This window comes from Ruditapes philippinarum, unplaced genomic scaffold (genome assembly GCF_026571515.1).
Source record: "Ruditapes philippinarum isolate M1 unplaced genomic scaffold, ASM2657151v2 ctg531_1_1_1_1, whole genome shotgun sequence".
Lineage (NCBI taxonomy): Eukaryota > Metazoa > Mollusca > Bivalvia > Venerida > Veneridae > Ruditapes > Ruditapes philippinarum.
This window is the reverse complement of record NW_026852123.1, coordinates 627,508-651,960: the sequence shown is the minus strand read 5'-3', so window position 1 is coordinate 651,960 and position 24,453 is coordinate 627,508. Positions and strand designations below refer to the sequence as shown.

Here is a 24,453-nt window from a genome sequence, read left to right as displayed (position 1 = left end):
TCTTCACAAATGAAAATGGTATTTCATTTTAAGATAGAAATGACAAATGACACCGTCGGCAATGATCAACGTACATTTTCTATTTTGATACACAGAATTGACTTGTAAGAACGTCACGTACCTTAAAAATAAAAGAATGTATTGTTGATTCAAGGGTCTAAATTATTATATCACTTGGGTCTGACATTCTTGAAAGCTATTTATAATTAGCCCTTCAAAGCAATTAATAAGTACCTCGGTACCAATTTCGGCAACACGCTGGTAATTAAATGTCATAAGTGGCTGATATATTTGCGACAAAGTTGTTGTTTGTTGCATAGGAGGGGCATTTATTACGGAATATACAGTCATGATGATTAACTAAATTATATATAATATATTAAGCACTCTGCAGCAAAACTTACTTGTGAACATCATCATTACAAAATAAGTATGTATCAAGATTTTTTTTTTTTTCTTATCCATTTTTTTCAAAAATTTGTTTGACATAGAGTATCAGCTCATTTAGATAATATTTTTGATATCATGTCTTTCTTTCTGATTTTTCCAAAGGTTTTTTCTATCCAAGTATCATGTTTTGTTTGATAAAATACTTTAGATTGATAAGTCTTGGAGTGGAAATTATTAGGATTATATGTATATATGAGTATATGAACATTTTCCGGGAGTTGTTTGTTGTACATAGGAGAGTAATGAAAACAAAAACAAATATAATTATGAGAATATCTTAACCTTTAGCCAGGTTGCTGGCAAATGAATCTTGTTGAAATCTCTTCAGAATTGCAAGAGTTATTACTCTTATTCAGAGTTGTGGCCCCTGTTTGGTTAAAAATAGCTTTATTTGTAGTTAAACTGGTGTACTTATAGACTGTATTATGTTAATGAGTACAGATAAAAGTTGACTGACTTGGCTTATGTTACATTGCTTGGAAATGGAGAAGTTATTGCCAAGTTTCATGAAGCAACCTGTTTTATCAATGAAAGCAGGTTCTATAAATCATTTATAGTGATCACAGTGTGGAACTGGTTCAACCATATTTTATTGCTACTCCTGCAAATATTACATTGAAAAACAGCACAGTGCAGTGAACATATTTGATTAGAAATCCATTTGGTATGCACCAAGAGGGAGCCGTTACAATACCTGCTTTGTCAGGTCGGTGGGCTTTTAATCTGATTAAGTCCAATCTACAGTTCTATTTGTCATTGGGACGTACCAGTAATGTTTTAAGAATTCAAACATTTTTTTCAATATAGTTGAACTGCATAAAATATTATGCACAGTTTAGAATTCATATTCCCAAGAAGGAAGTTTATTGTTGAGGTAAAAACCTATAAAAGGAAAAGTATATTATATTGAGACTAATAAAATGACAGAAGAATTATGATTATGGTCATGAATGTGAAAGATCCTTTGCTATAAGCATCAGTGTACCTTCCTTTAACGGCGATCAGGTGGAATTATGTTCTTTGGGGGTGTGGGGCTGTTCTTGGGGCAGGGAGAATTACACTCTTTGAGGTGGGGAGGGATGTGGAGGAGAGGTTGTAATGCATAAGAGGCACTATAAGTGTCCTGTTATATGGCATTACAACATTTTCACCCTCGAATGTAATTTTTATAATGATATATCAATATTAATGAAGCTGCTATGTAAAGATGTTAAGTCTAAAGTACTTTTTAATATAGCGTATCATTCTTTTCTTGCACTTTTGGTATTAACGCTACAGTATATTTAGCTGTAATCTAATGACAAAAAAAAATTAATTGTATTTCCTGACCTCAGAATGTGGTTAATTCTTTTTTTAGAGAAATTCGAGATACAATATTGAAATTCAAAATAGGATTGTATCTATTTATTTGTGCTGCCAAGTGATATTATGATTGTAATTTTAGATTCTATATATTCCTGGCACATATTTGAAGATGATCTATTTGGATGTATCACCAACTACTCCCTGCATTGAAAGGTTTATCCTGTTTAAACCAGTGATGATTTCTCGAAGATTTCTTGTAATGAATATTACCATAGAATAAGGAGACATACAGAAATAATCTTGTTGATCTTATTTAAATGTTATGGAAATATTTGGTTTCTTGTTGGCACTATAGTATTTGGTAAATATTCATTCACTACAAACTAGAGTCTATAAAGGTGTATTCCAGTTATATGTAAATATATTAATTTTTTTTAAGGAACTTGAATTAATTATTATCAAAATACTTGACCATTTGAGTTTAATGAGAGAAAAGTTTCATCATGTCAATATATAAAACATACTGCAACTTGACTTTGTAAACCTGGTTGGTAGTTTGAAATTGTGAAATGGAAGAATTTCATTGCAGTGTAAAACACCAAATAGAAGAAATATCTGCAATATTGATGATCAAGAAAACAGGATAAATTTTCACATTTTTCATATGTGGCTCCCATTGTGGCTAAGAGGTTGCCTTTAAGGGTTGAGGCATCAGAATTGTAGCCGCCGTTTATCCCTACATGGTCGTATGAGATGAATAAATGGGTTTGCATTACTGGAGTCTTTCAGCAGGTGGGGTGATCTTTCCATTTTTCGTTGCCATATGACCTAAATTGTGTTGGTGCACCATAAAACCAAACCAACATTCAGATGGGCAATGAGTGAATTAAAGAAATGACAGTTACTTTCATTAGATATAATTATGGAAATAATATTGACAGTTTAAACACAAATGATGCATTCAGTGGCAATATTTCTTACGCAAAACACTGATCACTACACAGCAATATGAAAGTAAAGCAACAGAAAAATTTGAATCTGTCAAATGTATATTTGTTTTGTGGGCAATGTAATAGCAAACCATTACAGTAAATTTCAGAATATATGCTTGTACAGTTAGAAAAATAAACAAAAGGTAAGAGGGAAAAAAATTCTTCTTTGACCTCTTTGTGACCTTGTTCATACATTAGCACCAAAAAAACCAAACATTAAGAAGTATGAGGTTAATCATACTAAAGATCGTTGGTTTTGAGAGATTTGTTTATATATTTGACAGACTTATAACCTGTGTTTTGTCAACAGGTTCTGTTGTATTCATTTGTAGTGTTTCTGAAGATGGGAAAATGGGCTGTTTTCTTTGCGTTCATGCCAGAATGCTTGTTAAGCTCTTGAAAACATATGCTGATATGATTTCCTCCATGGTTGATCCTAACAATAACTCTTGGCTCGCCTGAACTAGCTACTTAACTTTAGATATAATTTTATAATCATTGTATAATGATGGGCTAATTATGTAGGTAAGATGTTATTAAGTGTGACACAGGTCCCCCCCCCACACACACACACATTAAGGATACACCAGAAATGCTTTAAAGTAAGCATTGTGGGTAATGAGCCTTGAAGTTTATTTAGAAACCTGCAGAAATTTTTTGTTTGTTTCTTCACATATTTAAATTGTGAAATAATTCTCTGCAGCATTTCTTATGTTGTGTGGTTTTATCTGTTAAGTTTTTTTATGGTTTATATTGCCTCTTAGTTGATGCTATGGTAATTAAAGAATGAGATAGAAATTCCAAAATTGTATTTTTTTTTTTTTTTTTTTTTTTTTTTGGTATTATTTAACAATGTTTGCATAATCAAGGCATATTTTATGTGAATTATCACACTTAATGAGATTTGAGTTCATTGAATGCGGCCTTTCCTTGTTGATTTTGTTTATCATACTTTGCGCACCTGACAGTTTCAAAAATAAGTGACTGAATTGCTAACAGTGCAGACTGTTATCAGATGGCAAAGATGTGCTGGCTGAACTTGGTCTGCACTGGTCACATGGGCTTAATCTGTTGCCACCAGCGATATGGCCTACCTGATATTACAATCAATTAAGAAGCTCGGTCTGCATCTTTGATCAAGAGTACTGCTGTTGCATTGCTCAATTTCAATGTTGTTTAACCTAATTAATGAACAATCTCAAATCCTTAGTAAAACAAATTCATTACAAAACATTCAGAAAGGTAAGTTAAAAACATGTCAAGCCATAATGAAAATAAGGAGCATGAATTTATTTATGATGTTTCAGTACTGACATTGGGCTGATTATTGGTACAATTAATGCTGATAGAATATCTGTAGGAAAACCACCACAAAGCCGCATAGGACTTAAACAGGCATGAGAAACTACATTAAGGAAGTGACAACATGGCATGTTATAATGCAGATATTAATTACCAATTGCATTACAAGTTCATTAATTAAAGTAAATACGGCCTGCTGTTATACATGTTCAAATAAACTGATTGAATATATTTTGCCTATGGCTTATCTATTCAGTTGCTCTTTCAGCACTGACATGGTCCAATTAATCTGTTTGCTTTGAAACAATTCACTTAAAACCACTTGCTTCTCATCCCTGTGGCAATATGGGTCTGGAACTTTGGAATCCTTCTTGTGAGGAAGCTATCCAGCTAGCTTACGGAATGTTGGTGTTTATACTCAGGTGCCCTTTTGTGCATGAAATATTGCACAGAAGGGCACCTGAGGTCTCCCTCCGCAAGTAAAGCTGGAAAGTCGCCATATGACCTATACTATGTTTGTGCGACGTGAAACCCAACCAAAAAAAAAAAGCTAACATAAAATTATCAGTATAAAATCATCCCAGGGACAACATCCATGTTGTGCGCAGGCAGGTGTAACTTCCTGAAGTCTAATGCATTTTAATTTTTGAATACCTTTGATGAAACAATGAGTAGTTCCGAATTCAAAGAAGGCCAAGTCCATAACAAAAAATCAGGGTGATCAGAATTTACAGAATGATTGATTTATTAGTGAAGTCGAGGGCTAGTATTGGTTCAAGGGCATTGAGGCGTGGAAATTAATCAACGATTCCGGCTGACCATACTGATTAGTTTGTGCGATGCGGATTCTGCCCGATATCCGAATATAGACATCATTTGATCAATCTATTAGATTCATTATATACACAAAACATTAACTGTGATGAGGGAGTATTCTTTCTTTTTCATCACAGGAAGATATTTTTCGCTGAAGATATATTGGATAGGGAATATGCTTCTTGTCACTATTTTGCTGACAGAAACTAGGACATCTTGCAACAATAAAACTTTGGAGTACATGTATTTTCTTTTGAAATTATGTGTTTTTGAAAATAAGATGTCATTATTTCATTTTCAGATTTTTAGATATTTAAGACTTGTGCAGAATGTTAACATACTTTTCCAAATTTCCTATTACCTCTTTGCTTAAAATTAATGGATGAACAAGCTTTATCATCTCCCTTTATAGTCAAATTCATGGCAGATCAAAGTTCTCTTGGTCAAATTCATGGCAGATCAAAGTCCTAATGGTCAAATTTATGGCAGATCAAAGTCCTCTTGGTCAAATTCATGGCAGATCAAAGTCCTAATGGTCAAATTTATGGCAGATCAAAGTCCTAATGGTCAAATTCATGGCAGATCAAAGTCCTAATGGTCAAATTTATGGCAGATCAAAGTCCTAATGGTCAAATTCATTGCAGATTTAAGTCCTAATAATCAAATTTATGGCAGATCAAAGTCCTGATGGTCAAATTTATGGCACATCAAAGCCCTGATGGTCAAATTTCTGGCACATCAAGTCCTGATGGTCAAATTTATGGCACATCTAAGTCCTGATGGTCAAATTTATGGCACATCTAAGTCCTGATGGTCAAATTCATGGCACATCAAAGTCCTGATGGTCAAATTTATTGCACATGAAAGTCCTGATGGTCAAATTTATTGCACATCAAAGTCCTGATGGTCTAATTTATGGCACATAAGTCCTGATGGTCAAATTCATGGCACATCAAAGTCCTGATGGTCAAATTCATGGCACATCAAAGTCCTGATGGTCAAATTCATGGCACATCAAAGTCCTGATGGTCAAATTCATGGCACATCAAAGTCCTTATGGTCAAATTTATGACAGATCAAAGTCCTTTTGGTCAAATTCATGGATGGTCAAATTCATGGCACATCTAAGTCCTTATGGTCAAATTTATGACAGATCAAAGTCCTGTTGGTCAAATTCATGGCAGATCAAGGTCTTGATGATTTATGGCAGATCAAAGTCCTGATGGTCAAATTCATGGCAGATCAAAGTCCTGAAGTATTTACATTTTGATTCCATTTTCTTCATTATAACCTCTTACCAAAACGTTTCAGTTTTGATCCATTACATATGGCCTGCCATGGGCCATCATTGGCTAGATAACAAACAAATCACTCCAGCAATATTATAAACGCAATCTACCTCATATCTTTCAAAATGTCAGATCTGGCTATCTTTATTATAGCCAATTAATTGAACTGTAAACTGATGTATGTTGGCACATTATTTTTGAGAACTTTTTTACAGAATTTTTTATTAATAATTTTTGTTCTATTTGAAATACAATTATAGAGGGTGTTCTTTTATGGTGCTTTGACTAGCTTAGCTATATGATTATTAACACCAAAACTATTGATGTAGACAATAAAATTTATGATTGCTGCCAACCAATACAGGCGGTGTGTTAAAGTCACAGGCTATCACATTGAAATCTGGCCGTCCTCACTAATGCTTGCTTTGAAATTTTAAAAAATTTAATGTTTTTATTGAAATCCATGCAATTTTCCTTAAAGTCATAATACAAAATAGGGTGCAAATCATTGAACCTGGTGCAGTTACAACTAGAACTGCCACTATCATGGCGTGAATACCCCCGCATACCACTTTGTCAGAATCAACAGTGGCCATTTAGAGCTCAAGAACAACCTCCATGCAAATCTGAGGTTTAACTAAGCCAGTGCATTGCTAAGTTATGTATTCTACATGCTTCAAATGTGAAAATGTCAAAATCAATACATTGCGGACAGGACATTCTTTAGCAATTGAGAAGAAAAGCTTTTTTTTTGTCAAGGTCCCTGTGACCTTGACCTTTGACCCAGTGACCTCAAAATAAATAGGGGTCACCTTATAGTCATGATCAACATCCATGCCAAATATGAAGACTGTGGGTCAAAGGAATCGTAAGTTAATGGGTGGACAAACTTTTTGAAGTCAAAGTCCCTATGACCTTGACCTTTGATCCAGTGACCTCAAAATCAAAAGGGGTCATCTACTAATCATGATCAACATCCATGCCCAATATGAAGACTGTGGGTCAAAGGAATCTAAAGTTATTGGGCAGACAAACTTTTTGACGTCAAAGTCCCTGTGACCTTGACCTTTGACCTGGTGACCTCAAAATCAATAGGGGTCATCTACTAATCATGACTAACCTCCATTCCAAATATGAAGACTATGGGTCAAAGGAATCTTAAGTTATTGGGCAGACAAGCTTTTTGAAGTCAAGGCCCCTGTGACCTTGACCTTTGACCTGGTGCCCTCAAAGTCAATAGGGTTCATCTACTAATCATGACTAACCTCAATGCCAAATATGAAGACTGTGGGTCAAAGGAATCTTAAGTTATTGGGCGGACAACCTTTTTGAAGTCAAGGCCCCTGTGACCTTGACCTTTGACCTGGTGACCTCAAAATAAAAAGGGGTCATCTACTAATCATGACTAACCTCCATGTCAAATATGAAGACTGTGGGTCAAAGGAATCTTAAGTTATTGGGCGGACAACCTTTTTGAAGTCAAGGCCACTGTGACCTTGACCTTTGACCTGGTGACCTCAAAATCAATAGGGGTCATCTACTAATCATGACTAACCTCCATGCCAAATGTGACGACTGTGAGTCAAAGGAATCTTAAGTTATTGGGCGGACAAGCTTTTTGAAGTCAAGGCCCCTGTGACCTTGACCTTTGACCTAGTGACCTCAAAATCAATAGGGGTCATCTACTAATCATGACTAACCTCCATGCCAAATATGACGACTGTGGGTCAAAGGAATCTTAAGTTATTGGGCGGACAAGCTTTTTGAAGTCAAGGCCCCTGTGACCTTGACCTTTGACCTAGTGACCTCAAAATCAATAGGGGTCATCTACTAATCATGACTAACCTCCATGCCAAATATGACGACTGTAGGTCAAAGGAATCTTAAGTTATTGGGCGGACAAGCTTTTTGAAGTCAAGGTCCCTGTGACCTTGACCTTTGACCTAGTGACCTCAAAATCAATAGGGGTCATCTACTAATCATGACTAACCTCCATGCCAAATATGAAGACTAAGGGTCAAAGGAATCTTAAGTTATTGGGCGGACAAGAAAAAACCGACGGACGGCCGGACAAGCTGATTCCAGTATACCCCCCTTACAACTTTGTTGTGCGGGGGTATAATAATTAGTGATAAAGATTGCAAATCATGGAATCTGGTGCAGTTACAATAATTGATAATTTAGGCTGCAAATTATGGAATTTGGTGCAGTTACAAAACTTGGTTGCTAAGGCTGCAAATCATGGACTCTGTTGCAGTTACAATAATTGGCTATAAAGACTGCAAATCATGGAATTTGGTGCAGTTACAAAACTTGGTGATAAAGACTGCATAACATAGAATCTGGTGCAGTGACAAAAATTTGGTGATAAAGATTGCAAATCATGGAATTTGGTGCAGTTACAAAAATTGATCATTTAGGCTGCAAATCATGGAATTTGGTGCAGTTACAAAACTTTGTCATTTAGGCTGCAAATCATGGAATTTGGTGCAGTTACAAAAATTGATCATTTATGAATGACTTCGCAGTTATGCAGCGCTTGGTGTATTGTCTAATCTAGGGCATGGAATATTACATATGCGTTTTGCTAGATACAAAATGTAATAAGCCATTTATATTGATGCCCCAGGATAATGCAGCATGTTTTGTTTCAACAGTACATCCAATCTCTATGTACAACATTGATTTGCATTTTGTAAATTGAGAATTTATCGAGAGAATTTCACTGAAATACAGTTTGTAAATTACGATTTAATAATAAAATCGAGATAAGTACATACCTTGGCATATTTTTTTTGCATGTGTGTGTGTGTGTAATAAGTAGGTGAACAAAAATCCCATTGTAAATTTTGAAAAGCTTGGTAAATTTAATAAACAGTAGATTTCAATAGAAAAACAATCTATTTTGTCAATTTGAATGAAAAAAAAATCAAAGGCTGCATGATAGATTAAATGGATAAGAAGACAAAAACTATCGAAAATAAGAGGGTTATAAAGTCCCTTGGCAGATTTGGACAACGGAGTAGGGGAGTCAAAAACCTGCCATTTATGTAAAGATGAGCATACAAACTTTTCAAATAATAGCAACAGTTACATGTACTGCACTATTAAATTAGTCAAAACATTGTTGCAAATTAAATATTGAATGCAATTCCTTCTGGATGCATGTAAGTCTTTTTAGTAATGGAAGAATTATAAAATTCAACCTTGAAACAAAATAACTAAAGTTCAGAAGAACTTCATGAATAATGTTTTTACCTCCTGAATATTTTACCTCTAAAATGTTTTTACCTCAAGAACAGTTTTACCTTTAGAATGTTTTTACCTCAAGAATGTTTTTACCTCAAGAACAGTTTTTACCTCCAGAACAGCTTTTACCTCCAGAATGTTTTTACCTTGTCTTTTTTTCTGCTTATGTTGTATATAGATATTGTCTATTTAATATCATTATGTCAGTATTCTATGAAGGAAGAGGAAGATAATAGTTTTTATCTTTGTTTTTGTTTTGCTTTTCAATTCATATAAAACTGAAGAAGAGAATAGTATAGGCGATTTTTTCCCCCTATCTCCCCATGATGGATTGGCATTAATGGAGTCTAGATCCTGTCTTTACAAACTTCCTTCCGAGAAATTTGGATTGTTGGTGATAGAACTGTATTAAGATATTATTAAGTTGTCTATTGTTGAGGGATGACTTTCATCTCATCATTTATAATCTGCATTAACATCAGTTCCGAGGCAATTGTGTTTGTAAATTAAGATTTCTTCGTCTCTCTAGGGCAGAAAATATTTTGCCATTGGCGAGAGGCGCAAGAAAAACAACAGCCAAAAATACATCAACAAAATTTCAAAGTATCAGCTTATTCTTTTATAAAATTTCCATGCAATAGATTCTGTACAATGATATTTTAATTGTGCATAAGAGTTTTTCCTAGTCTAAAGGAGATCATTATATTTTATCATACAAGTTTTTGAGTACTTTTGATTAAAGAGGGAACGATTTTTTTTGTACGCTTTGCACACTATCGGTACTTGAAGGAGTAGAGATTGCTTCATTAATTTTTCTTTAACTTGTCATACAAAAAGATGTGCAACCAGCCTAAATTGAAGGAGAATTGTAATATAAACTGAGAGTTCTTAATAGCAAGCCATTTTTCTTTTGGAATTCCTAAGGTGTCAGAGACAAGTGTATGCTAAAAGCCTATGGGCCAATAAGACAAAAAATTCATTGGAAAATGCTACATGGGCAAAAAAGACCTCCTAAGAAGCAGAAAAAAGGCCCTCACAAAAAAGATACAAAACAATTGACCAATTGTTCTGTTTTTAAACATAAGATGTAAAGTATATGTGTAGATATTATTTAAACTGCTAAATATTTTCAATGAGTTTTTCATTCTGGACACAGCCATGTACTATTTGAATAGTGAGCACTGAGTGCAAACCTAGATCAGATGGCAATTATATGTCAATTGCACTGGTAGCATTGGGTAAAATCTTGAGCCATCAGCAAGCTAGGGGTGAAAAATCTGTTCCATATTCTTGTATAGAAAACCATTTTATCCATGAATAATTTGAAAAAAAAATTGATGAATTAGTGAGAACCACTAGGAATGCCATTTTATAATTGTGATAATGAACACAATGTGTTGGCTTCATTTGTTTACGTTTGATTTTTTCACTTGATGAATGAAAGGAACACACAGCCTTTCATTTGTTCTCGGAATGAAGTTAATAAGGTTAATCTACTCAATCATTGCTTTGTAAGATAATATTAGCTGGAATGCCTGTAATACCCCTAGTATTTATCCAGAATGTCAGAGTTATGTTTCCTAGGGCCATGTGCTACCGCTGGGTTATAATGGGCTGACCTTCCATTTAACAAAGCGGCAACATTTGCTACCAATTATTATATTTCACTTATTACCAAAAAGTCCTATAAAAGCTTTCTTACCTTTGGGTATTGACCTAAAAGCAGGTGCTAAAAGGTTTTGTTGTAATAAATGTATGCCTCACTTGCAAGGCAATATGACACTAAATATTTTCCATACTGTATGAAATTACAGTGTAAGGCATATATTATGAGTTTTGGTCATCTATAACAATAGAAATACAAACAATATGTGTTTAAGTTTGATTGACCTTAATAGAAATTTGTCACAGATTTGGAAAATGCTTATTGCATGTTTAGTTTGGTTTCAATTGCTGGGCTTATGAATTGATTTTGTACAAGAAGATAAGAAAATTTGTCTTTTGTCTTAAAGATACGAAATAATTTCCCATTTTAACTTGGTATTACACCTATGAAGTAATTACACCATTTGAACTAAATTCTTCTCATTATTGGCTCAGTTTTATAGATTTGAACTTATTTCCCTTGTAGTCTTGGTATTACACCCTTTGAACTAATCTCCTCTTATAATTGGCTCAGTATTACACCATTTGAACTAATTTCCCATATTAGCATTTGAACAAATTTCCCACATTGGCTTGGTAATACACCCTATGAACTAACCTCTCATATAATTGACTCAGTATTACACCCTATGAACTAACCTTCCTTATAATTGGCTCATTGTTACACCATTTGAACTAATTTCCCACATTGGCTTGGTAATACACCCTATGAACTAACCTTTCATATAACTGTCTCAGTATTACACCATTTGAACTTAAACCTCCTCTTATGATTGGCTCAGTATTACACCATTTGAACTAATTTCCCACATTGGCTTGGTAATACACTCTATGAACTAACCTCCGCTTATAATTGACTCAGTATTACACCATTTGAACTAACCTCCTCTTATAATTGGCTCAGTATTACACCATTTGAACTAATTTCCCACAATGGCTTGGCATTGCACAGGGTGTGTAGCATTCTGCCAGCTGTTACTAAACCATGTCTATCTGGAACAACTTGATAATTTACATAAACAAGACAAGGAAAAACACCTTCAGATTGATTAATGGGACTTAGAGCAAGAAGATATTCACTACAGCATGATAATCTGCCATTTCTGGCATTAGCTTTTGTGTTCCCTGTACCATAGAACATTACTCACTGAAAGAAAAGTAGGGGAAAATATTCTTGTCCTGCATTCTTGTATTTTTTTAAGTCAACCAGGTATAGTGTGTAAAGTATATGTGATAACTGTATGCTTGTTATGAATATAGACATATTTGTTATCTTTTATGATGTGTTTTGGGTTTTGAATTGCCCCATATGATAATTTAGCTCTTATATATGTAAACCATTTCCTTGCCCCTACCTTGTTTATAATCTTAAATGGACTTGTCCATCTTTTAGTCAGAATGAAGTTGGTCGTCATTTTTATGGAATATTTCAAAACATGTACTGACTGAATAGCGGAACTGTGCAGACCATGATCAGGCGGCACGGAGGTTCACACCTGGATAAAATAGGTTAATTATGCCCCCATTTCGAAGAAAAGGGGGTATATTGCTTTGCACTTGTCGGTCCGTCGGTCCGTAGACCAAATGGTTTCCGAGTGATAACTTAAGAACCCTTAGGCCTAGGAACTTCAAACTTTGTATGGTGATTGGTCATGATCAGTAGATGACCCCTATTGATTTTGGGGTCAAGGGGTCAAAGGTCAAGGTCACATTGACCTTGTAAGCAAAAACGGTTTCCGATCAATAAACTAAAAGAACCTTAAGGCCTAGGAACTTCAAACTTGGTAAGGTGATTGGTCATGACCAGTAGATGACCCCTATTGATTTTGGGTCAAAGGGTCAAAGGTCAAGGTCACATTGACCTTGTAAGCAAAAAACGGTTTCCGATCAATAACTAAAGAACCTTAAGGCCTAGGAACTTCAAACTTGGTATGGTGATTGGTCATGATCAGTAGATGATCCCTATTGATTTTGGGGTCAAGGGGTCAAAGGTCAAGGTCACATTGACCTTGTAAGCAAAAACGGTTTCCAATCAATAACTAAAGAACTTTAAGGCCTAGGAACTTCAAACTTGGTATGGTGATTGGTCATGATCAGTAGATGACCCCTATTGATTTTTGGGGTCAAAGGTCAAGGTCACATTGACCTTGTAAGCAATAACGGTTTCTGAGCAATAACTTAAGAACTTTAAGGCCTAGGAACTTCAAACTTGGTATGGTGATTGGTCATGATCAGTAGATGACCCCTATTGATTTTGGGGTTAAGGGGTCAAAGGTCAAGGTCACATTGACCTCTTGGGTAAAAACGGTTTCTGATCATTAACAAAAGAACCCTTAGGCCTAGGAACTTCAAACTTGGTATGGTGATTGGTCATGACCAGCAGATGACCCCTATTGATTTTGGGGTTAAGGGGTCAAAGGTCAAGGTCACATTGACCTCTTGGGTAAAAACGGTTTCTGATCATTAACAAAAGAACCCTTAGGCCTAGGAACTTCAAACTTGGTATGGTGATTGGTCATGACCAGCAGATGACCCCTATTGATTTTGGGGTTAAGGGGTCAAAGGTCAAGGTCACATTGACCTTGTAGGTAAAAACGATTTCCGATCAAAAACGAAAGAACCCTTAGGCCTAGGAACTTCAAACTTGGTATGGTGATTGGTCATGACCAGCAGATGACCCCTATTGATTTTGGGGTTAAGGGGTCAAAGGTAAAGGTCACATTGACTTTGTAGGTAAAAACGGTTTCCGATCAATAACGAAAGAACCCTTAGGCCTAGGGACTTCAAACTTGATATGGTGATTGGTCATGATCAGTAAATGACCCCTATTGATTTTGGGGTCAAGGGGTCAAAGGTCAAGGTCACATTTACCTCTTAGGTAAAAACAGTTTCCGATCAATAACTAAAGAACCCTTAGGCCTAGGAACTTCAAACTTGGTATGGTGATTGATCATGACCAGTAGATGACCCCTATTGATATTGGGGTTAAGGGGCAAAGGGCAAGGTCACATTGACCTTGTAGGTAAAAATGCTTTCAAATCAATAACTTAAGAACCCTTTGGCCTAGGAACCTCAAACATGGTATGGTGATTGGTCATGACCAGCAGATGACCTATTGATTTTGGGGTCAAGGGGTCAAAGGTCAAGGTCACATTGACCTTGTATGTTAAAACAGTTTCCGATCAATTAACTAAAAACGCTTAGGCCTAGGAACTTCAAACTTTGTATGATGATTGGTCGTGACCAGCAGATGACCCCTATTGAGTTTTGGGTCAAGGGGTCAAAGGTTAAGGTCATGACCAGTAGATACTTGATAACCCTTATTAATTGTTTGATCACTGGGTCAGAAGTCATGCATAATAACCTTTTCACATGACTAATTGGCTGCTGATAGGGGGCATACATGTTTTACAAACATATCTTGTTGTTTATAGACTTTCCTACTTTGCTGAGTAATTAGAAGTGTCCATTGATATTGTTTGAGTAATTACAAATTGCACTTCTGTGTATCTACTTTCAATTCTAGTAGGTGGCATAGCAAAGTAAGCATTCCAATGTGCAAGAATAATTTATGAAATAATGTTTATTGTTACTTTTACCATTAATCAATTGCCATCAGATTCTATAGATTATTTTGCAAGATGTACATAAAAAAAATCTCTTCATCTTGGTTTTACTAAATTAGATCATTATGGCATTAATACCCACCTTGGTCCTTCATTGGCCCTAGTTTTGATGTTCTTTATCGCCTGTTTTGTACTGGTTGCACTTCTAAGAACAATATTCACAATATTCTCTCTTTAATTGTCTTCTGCTGGATTATGAGCAGACTACAAACTTGAAGCAGACGACAAACTTCTACAGTTTTAGTGTCTTGAATTAGCAAGAATTTGCATACAGTTTTGAACCATGCTGGTTTTAGAAGGAAGGAGTAGGGCGAAGATGTATTTGTTTTTCCAATTATGTTGTAGCCACTAGCTGCATGTCTGCATGGGAATTTATGTCGATGGTTATTTCATTATGTTCTGTATTTTAATTAACTTTTAAAAGTTCAGGAAGAAAATTCTAGACCTCAGTCTATAGAAACTCTGGCTTTGTAGCTTTAACGATGATAGAGAATTGAAAAATTTTATTAGGTTCAGAGAATTGAAATATTTTATTAGGTTCCTTTTGCTGGACAAATAATGATGCCATCAACAAATAATGATGCCATCTTTGATGAATATCCTATTTGAATAATGATGCCATCATTGATGAATATCCTATAATTTATGAATAATGGTGTCATCCTATATGAATATCCTATATGAATTATGATGCCATATTTGATGAATATTCAATATAGATAATGGTGTCATCTTTGATCAATATCCTATATAAATAAAATTATTATGGTGCCATCTTTGATGAATATTCAATGTTGATAATGATGCCATCTTTGATGAATATCTTATATAAATAAGATGTCATCTTTGATGAATATCCTCCCATTAAAATGATCAAGTCCAGTGAAAACCCAAGTGCTATAAGTATATGAATTATTACTGTCATACTCTTTTTGGAACAGAAGTCTCATTGTCCATTGTTGGAAAAAAGGCATGAATTAGTGAAATTTAATAGAAACAAATATCAGAAAAAGACCAATTTCTTAATTTGAATTCAAGTGATATGGCACTTGGGGGAAAAACAACATTTTTGCCAATTGGGTCCGATGACTAGACCGTCTAAAGACAGAAAAAATTCTGATTCAAAGTACATTGAATGAGCCACTTTTCCACTCAATCAATGCAATCATGTGTTGATATACATTGTATTTGGACTTCTTTTGACAACTAACTTTGAAAGAAATATTTGTAATACATTACAAATTAATAGATTATTATGCCCTTTTTGCACATGTAAACATAACCTTTACTTTTGGTGACCATTAATGTAAGAGCAAATTTTGAAGTTGCTTTATAAAAAACTTAATAAACTTCACCAAGGAGAGAGACCTGGTGTTAAAAATAATTCTTTTAACATTCTAAAAGCTATTACTGTTACTACGGATTTTGAATATTTGTTTATTGTTTTTAGTATATCTTGGATTTTTTTAGTGCATGCACGTTTTAAAAGAACTTCACTGAGCCTAAAAACGAAAAATTTGAAAATCTTACATAGAGCAACTGGTTACCTTTTAACAGGAAATTGTGAAAAAGACGATGAAACTAATATGTCCAGAATGAAATTGAAAATCAGTATTCATTGTGATTCTTAGCTCAATTTGACTTGAAGGCATTTTTATAAAAGTTCTTTTTATTTTTAGATAACTTTTGCAAATAAAAAAGATTATATTGGAAAAACCTGATTGGGCAATTGATCTGGAATTTTGGACAAAAGTAATTAGATTTTCATCAAAGTGTATAAAAAATCTTGAAAAAATATTTTGAGTTTGGTCATGTATCAAAAAATAACCAACACCTCTGTAAAGTCAGTAAAAATAGGTAATCATGATAGTTTTATTTTAGTTTTTTCAAAGAGAATAATTTAGTTTGGGAAATGGTATTATCTAAAAACATCATTCCATGTTAAAGAAGCACAGCAGTTTTTATCATGATGGTACAGCAATGAATCAATTAATTAAGAGTAAATCAAGGAGATTTATCAGTTGGAATTGCTGAAGATGCTGATAATAAATATGTTTGACTGAATTCTGAGCATTTTACACATATTTCTTCTTTTTTTTTCTCTTTTTCTTTTTTTTCTCTTTTCTTTTTTTTTTTAGCATTTCTAAGATTATTAATCAATTACTGTATACAAATACATTGTACTATTTTATGAAGTTGTCAGAGAAGTAAAGTCTAATGGTACTGTCTATAAGAGCTTGATTTTGAAGACATTTTGGAGCAACAGCAATATTGAAAGATGCCATTGTCAGCAAAGAGTAATCCTCCAGGAATTATAATACGTATTGCCAAGCAAAGAATAATCTTAGATATGCATTCCAGATAATTAACATCAGCCAAGGATTATGCCATTGCCAGTGATCAATTTAACCATCAGCCAAGGATTATGCCATTGCCAGTGATAAATTTAACCATCAGCCAAGGATCCTGTCATTGCCAGTGACAAATTTAACCATCAGCCAAGGATCATGCCATTGCCAGTGATAAATTTAACCATCACCTTAGGACCATGCCTTTGCCAGTGATAAATTTAACCATCAGCCAAGGATCATGGCCATTGCCAGTGATAAATTTAACCATCAGCCAAGGATCATGCCATTGCCAGTGATAAATTTAACCATCAGCCAAGGATCATGCCATTGCCAGTGATAAATTTAACCATCAACCTTAGGACCATGCCATTGCCAGTGATAAATTTAACCATCAGCCAAGGATCATGCCATTGCCAGTGATAAATTTAACCATCAACCTTAGGACATGCCTTTGCCAGTGATAAATTTAACCATCAGCCAAGGATCATGCCATTGCCAGTGATAAATTTAACCATCAGCCAAGGATCATGCCATTGCCAGTGATAAATTTAACCATCAGCCAAGGATCATGCCATTGCCAGTGATAAATTTAACCATCAGCCAAGGATCATGCCATTGCCAGTGATAAATTTAACCATCAGCCAAGGATCATGTCATTGCCAGTGATAAATTTAACCATCAGCCAAGGATCATGCCATTGCCAGTGATAAATTTAACCATCCAGCCAAGGATCATGTCATTGCCAGTGATAAATTTAACCATCAACCTTAGGACCATGCCTTTGCCAGTGATAATTTTAACCATCAGCCAAGGATCATGCCATTGCCAGTGATAAATTTAACCATCAACCTTAGGACCATGCCTTTGCCAGTGATAATTTTAACCATCAGCCAAGGACATGTCATTGCCAGTGATGGTGGTTTAATTATCAAGAATATGCCATTGTCAGACATGAATTTATATGAAATTGTCAGAGATTGCCAAAAATAATTATTTCGTGACATTGCCAGCAAAGATTTTAACCTTCGGATCATGCCATTGCCAGCAAAGAATTTAACCTTCGGATCATGCCTTTGCCAGCAGTTAAATTAAACATGAGGAACAAGCCATTGACAGCTGTTGAAACATGCCATTGACAGCAATGAATTTGTATGAAACTGTCGGGAACAAACCATCGCCAAAGATATATTTTAGGAAAACAGCAACAGCGATGAATTTGATCATAAGGAAAAAGTCGTTGCCAGCAATTAGTTTATAATTCAGCGATGAATTCATACATGTATGTGAGAAAGAAGCCATCACTTGAATGAAGAATTTGACAATCAGGAGCAAGTAATCTCCAGCATTAACAATCATTGTTATCATTACATTTGATTAATTACTTTATTCTCAGAGTATTTACCTAATTAGCTTTCATCTTACAAAGATGGCAGGGCGTGTTTGCAATCCAATAGAACATGTGACAGTGTTGCATGACACCTAATAAGACAACATGAAGTTCACATAAATATAAGTCTTGTTTCACATGTGATAAAAGATATATCTGTTGAACTTACTTGTTTTATGAATTGACAAACTGTCTCAATGTAAACGAGCTAATATGATTTATTAACTTACTTTTGAACTTTGTATGGCAACATCTTGTTGGTTCCTCAGTTCATTATACTATATCACACGATCTTTTTACATTGATCTTTCAATGTTTAGCTAAGCTGATATTACATTGCAGCTAATTGAATGGTATTGTATGATATATTCAGATTACAAACAGAAATTGAAAAAATACTTGAATTTCAGATAACTCAAAAGAAAGACTTACAAAAATCAAGGTGAATTTACAGGGTATTTTAATGTACAAACTTTTCAGTCCAATATAATGCATATAAAGGAAGGTACAGTATGGCATGAATGGGTTTGAACCCATAATCTGATGAATTTCTTAAATGGACTTGTCCAGCATATTTGTTTGGAACTATCCATTATCAATTTTAGGGATATCAAGATGAAAATTTTGAAAGTTAGTCAGCCAGAAGTATTATGGCTTGGACAGACTGCACTGATATGCGGGCAGGCTTTGCTCTATAGTGGTGATCCTGACATGCACTGAAACATCGGTTTGTATACCATTAGAATACCATTAGTACTGTAAGTGGTGGAGCAAGGCATTAAACTTGTTACCCCTGGATTACAAGTCCAGCGCCATGGATCCACTTCCCTTGATGTAAGTGGTGGAGCGAGGCATTAAACTTGCTACCCCTGGATTACAAGTCCAGCGCCATGGATCCACGCCCCTTGATTGGTGGAGTGAGGCATTAAACTTGCTACCCCTGGATTACAAGTCCAGCACCATGGATCCACTCCCCTTGATGTAAGTGGTGGAGCGAGGCAATAAACTTGATAGCCCTGGATTAAAAGATCAGCGCCATGGATCCACTCCCCTTGATGTAAGTGAAAGAGCGAGGAATTAAACTTGATAGCCCAGGATTAAAAGTTCAACGCCATGGATCCACTTGCCTTGATGTAAGTGGTGGAGTGAGGCATTAAACTTGCTACCCCTGGATTACAAGTCCAGTGCCATGGATCCACTCCCCTTGATGTAAGTGGTGGTGCGAGGTATTAAACTTGCTACCCTGGATTACAAGTCCAGTGCCATGGATCCACTCCCCTTGATGTAAGTGGTGGAGTGAGGCAATAAACTTGCTACCCCTGGATTACAAGTCCAGTGCCATGGATCCACTCCCCTTGATGTAAGTGGTGGAGTGAGGCAATAAACTTGCTACCCCTGGATTACAAGTCCAGCACCATGGATCTACTCCCTTTGATGTAAGTGGTGGAGGGGGGCATTAAACTTGCTACCATGGGGTTACAAGTCCAGCACAATGGATCCACTCCCTTTGATGTAAGTGGTGGAGAGGGGCATTAAACTTGCTACCCCTTGTTTACAAGTTCAGCGCCATGGATCCACTCCCTTTGATGTAAGTGGTGGAGGGGGGCATTAAACTTGCTACCATGGGGTTACAAGTCCAGCACCATGGATCCACTCCCCTTGATGTAAGTGGTGGAGTGAGGCATTAAACTTGATAGCCCTGGATAACAAGTCCAGCGCCATGGATCCACTCCTTCTGATGGAAGTATAGACTCGACTTTTTTTTTTGTCACCTGGGCTTAAATGATCTGGGTAAATACATGTTGAAAATGGTAATAACTTTATTGTTCATAAACAGTTAACTATACTCCTATTTAACTTCAGCTAGCAATGATAGTCCTGGAAAATATGTAAAAAAATTATAGATTTTACATGAGGGAGAAAAGTAAGATCCAATTGTCTGAACTACCAACTGTAATGATTTTATATGAAACGTCAGGGGACACTAACTGACAATTTTTATGGCATAATTTCCATTGTTTCTGGTTATTGCCTCCTATAAAAGTGGGTATCATTTTCTCAGCTCTGATAGCACCTAACCTCCTTTTGGTGGCACCTTTGCTGTGTCTGTACAGGCAGTATTATGCATGAATAATGAATAAAGACGGCCAGTTATATAATAATAGTTGTAAAGTCATTGCAGTGTTTCATTGCAGTGTTTCGCTCAGCAGATAATCTGCGTTTTGTAGCTGGGGTTTGTTTTGCTCCAGTTGACAAGGATCTCTGAAACCCTGCCAGAATCTATCTGTCAAACATTACACTTGTAATGGAACAAAAAAAAAATCCAGGAATCAGTTGATGTTACAATAGTACTACTGCATAAATGTGGGTGAAATATATCATTTCTTGCACAGTTTTTATGCATGTTTATGATTATAAATTATAATCATGGAAAGAGACCCAAGGTGACTTTTTTGCCCCTGTTGCCATGGGAAACTATGTCCCGTAAAATGTATTAGAATTTAACGATAAATAAATTACTAATTGACAAGTACTCTGAAACTGTAACTGAACTGTGTTTCTTTCTTTTTTTAAAGTATATCCAAAAACTAATGATTTATCAGTAAGTACTGCTACTCGGCTTATTATGACGTTTGGACTAAACAGAAATAAAAAATTCCAACAAATGTGAGCAAAATTTTAAAAGAAATATTAACCTAGTTAAAATTGAAGTTCATGATTGTAGAAGTAGTATGTAAAAAAAACATATGTATTATGAAATAGAAAATAATTATAAAAATCTTTTAGAACCAACACCTTATACCTCAACAAAATTGAAGATATTGCAGACTCAGATTGATTGATGGTAGTGGTACATGCAGGCTACCATCCCCCCCCCCTCCCCTCCCCCCTTAGCACTGGCGTAAGGGCACTGGCGTAAGCAGTCGTGGAATGATGAAATTTTGAATTTAGAAACATCCACTGAATGTGTATAAAGTCTTATAGTAGTTCCAGTTCTTTTCACAACTTGTTTGAAAAGAGTTATCGACTTTAATTTGACCCAAATACAGGAAACATAATTTTCCTGGAAATTTTATTGTACTTTTGTTTCTAAAATAGAAAATCAATTTGGTCAAATTTAATTACTCGGCAAGTTCTAAGATTTTGATTATTCTGAAATGGATGAGTTAACTTCGTTGAAAAAGTTCAGATTCAGGAATAGCAGACGTAGAAAATTTGCTTTAATGATAATGTGTCCCCATTTTTCCCTGCATGAATATCATCGAAATGTTGTAATTTACAATTAAGGGTTGATTCAGTCAGTTTCTAAAGGGGGTGCTAAATTACTGTATTGGGACTGATGTCTGACAAAAATTGCGAGTGAAAATAGTTCATTTGATTCCTGTACTTTACTTTAACTAGACAGTATTTAATTGTTCAGAAACATGACTTGAAATCGAATAGTATTTTTAGTTACTATGTCCCCACTATTTAGGGCCCATTTTTCATTTTTTTCTGTAACCGTTCGTCTGTCCCACTGTCATGCTTTCCATTTGTAGACCTATAGTGAAATGTGGAGTTGTCCATGTCCTAGGGACACATTTTTAGTCTTCTCTTTTATGTTGTTTTTACCTAATACTGTGTCTGAGTCCTTCACTTTCAATTAGGGATTAAGACAGAATTATGGAATTTCAAGAGTTACTTCCCTTTATTGTTTTTTGTCCATTTGTTGTGTTTAAACCATCCTTGCAGTTTATGTAATATTTTCTTTAGTGAAGAAGCTTTATTTTTTAGCATCTTTCTTGCAGTCTTTGAGTATGGTAATTTTCTTTATTGCTCTTCAAATATTTCTATAATTATTTAATAATGCTTTCTTGATATCAGAAAATTGTAAATGCCTTCAAACTATCTGTCCATGAAGTGAACGAAAGCTTTCCAAATGTAAAGAGCCATTGGCTATATTACATCACAATTCCTTGCAAATTTTCCTCTAAGGTCATATATTTTTTATATCATTATATATAGCAAATTGCTGAAAAAATATTCTGTTCTAAGTGGATAGCACATTAATGTATTTTGTAGAATGTAGCGAAATGGGTTTTACGATCATTTTCTAGATCTCCGCAAGCTTAGCATAATACCAGTCGTAGAGATGTTATAAAATTTGTTATCGTCACAAAACGTAGGTATGATTAACGTTCAATTATTGTTAATATAGTATGCATTTTGTATTTTCTCATCTGTAATAATTGCAGCTGTTTACATAAATGCTGTTGTAATATACGTGTTACGTGCAAATCATGTTTATATTTGTATATCATCTTCAAACATCGAGACTGGTTCTATGCCCGGAGGGATTTTCTTCATGCACAAGTCCTGTTTTTTGGTAGAAAATCAGGTGCCAGTCTTAAGAGCTTATGATTAATTTATATTAGAATGATTATGGGAAAAGTTCTGCAACTGCATTTGATTAATATTCTCTTGAATGCATAAATCCATTAGCTACATATGTTAAGGTGAGAGGAAAAAACTTATTCTTATATAATATGATACATTTTATTTGTATTACTTATGATTTGAATGAAAGGTATTCAGTTAATTCAGCATATAAGATCTTAAATGACTACAACCTCATCAATACTAGTCAATTTCTATACTGATGTATTGTTATACATCTGAGTCATTAGTGCCGTAAAAATTGGCCTTTTAAATCTCAATCATGGGTTGTCGGTCAGTGTATAATGCTTCTTAATATTATACATCAGCAGCCATGTAAGTCCAAGATGTGGACCAAACACTGTTTTGTTGACTGCTTCATTTTAGCATTGTAACACAAGACCTAAATATATTGTTGGTTGCCTCACTTTAACACTTTAACACAAGACCTAAATATATTGTTGGTTGCCTCACTTTATTAAGCATTATAATACAAGACCTAAATATATTGTTCACTGAATCATTTTAGCATATTGTAACACAAGACCTAAATATATTGTTGACTGCCTCACTTTATTAAGCATTATAATACAAGACCTAAATATATTGTTCACTGAATCATTTTAGCATATTGTAACACAAGACCTACATATTATGTTGATTGCTTCATTTTAGTATTGTAGCACAAGACCTAAATATATTGTTGTCTGCCTCACTTTAGCATTGTAACACAAGTCCTAAATATATTGTTAACTGCTTCATTTTAGCATTGTAACACAAGACCTAAATATATTGTTGACTGCTTCATTTTAGCATTGTAACACAAGACCTAAATATATTGTTGACTGCCTCATTTTAGCATTGCAACACAAGACCTAAATATATTGTTGGTTGCCTCACTTTAACATTGTAACACAAAACCTAAATATATTGTTGTCTGTCTCACTTTAGCATTGTACAAGACCTAAATATAGTGTTGACTGCTTCATTTTAGCATTGTACAAGACCTAAATATACTGTTGACTGCATCATTTTAGCATTGTACAAGACCTAAATATACTGTTGACTGCATCATTTTAGCATTGTAACACAAGACCTAAATATACTGTTGACTGCATCATTTTAGCATTGTACAAGACCTAAATATATATTGTTGACTGAATCATTTTAGCATTGTAACACAAGACCTAAATATATTGTTGGTTGCCTCACTTTAGCATTGTAACACAAGACCTAAATATATTGTTGACTACCTCACTTTAACACTAAAAAAAAAAAAAAAAAAAAAAAAAAAAAAAAAAAAAAAAAATACATGAATATTAATATGTTTGTCTATTATCTTATTTTTATTACCACTGTCTAATAGACATCTGTATCACTGTTGATCCATTTTAATTCATGTACCAGCTTTATTTATAGCATAAATATTTGTTTCTACATGTTATCATAGTTTTGCCGCTAAACGCCATAACGTTTTTCGCGCGTTTAACGCGTGTTCCGTTATGACGTCGCTTCCGGTAATTTTATTATGTTTTGCACTGATGAAGGCATATAGCCGAAACGTTTGCAATTAAATTAAATTACTTAATGTTCGTGTTTGTGTGG

At 34.8% G+C, this 24,453-nt stretch overlaps 1 protein-coding gene across 1 annotated transcript in view; it reads left to right on the top strand.

Moving 5' to 3' along the window:
* The window catches only part of LOC132749981 (mRNA-decapping enzyme 1B-like), a 111,792-nt gene that overhangs the window by 22,731 nt on the left and 64,608 nt on the right, over positions 1-24,453 (top strand). The gene's annotated exons all lie outside the window — the stretch shown is intronic.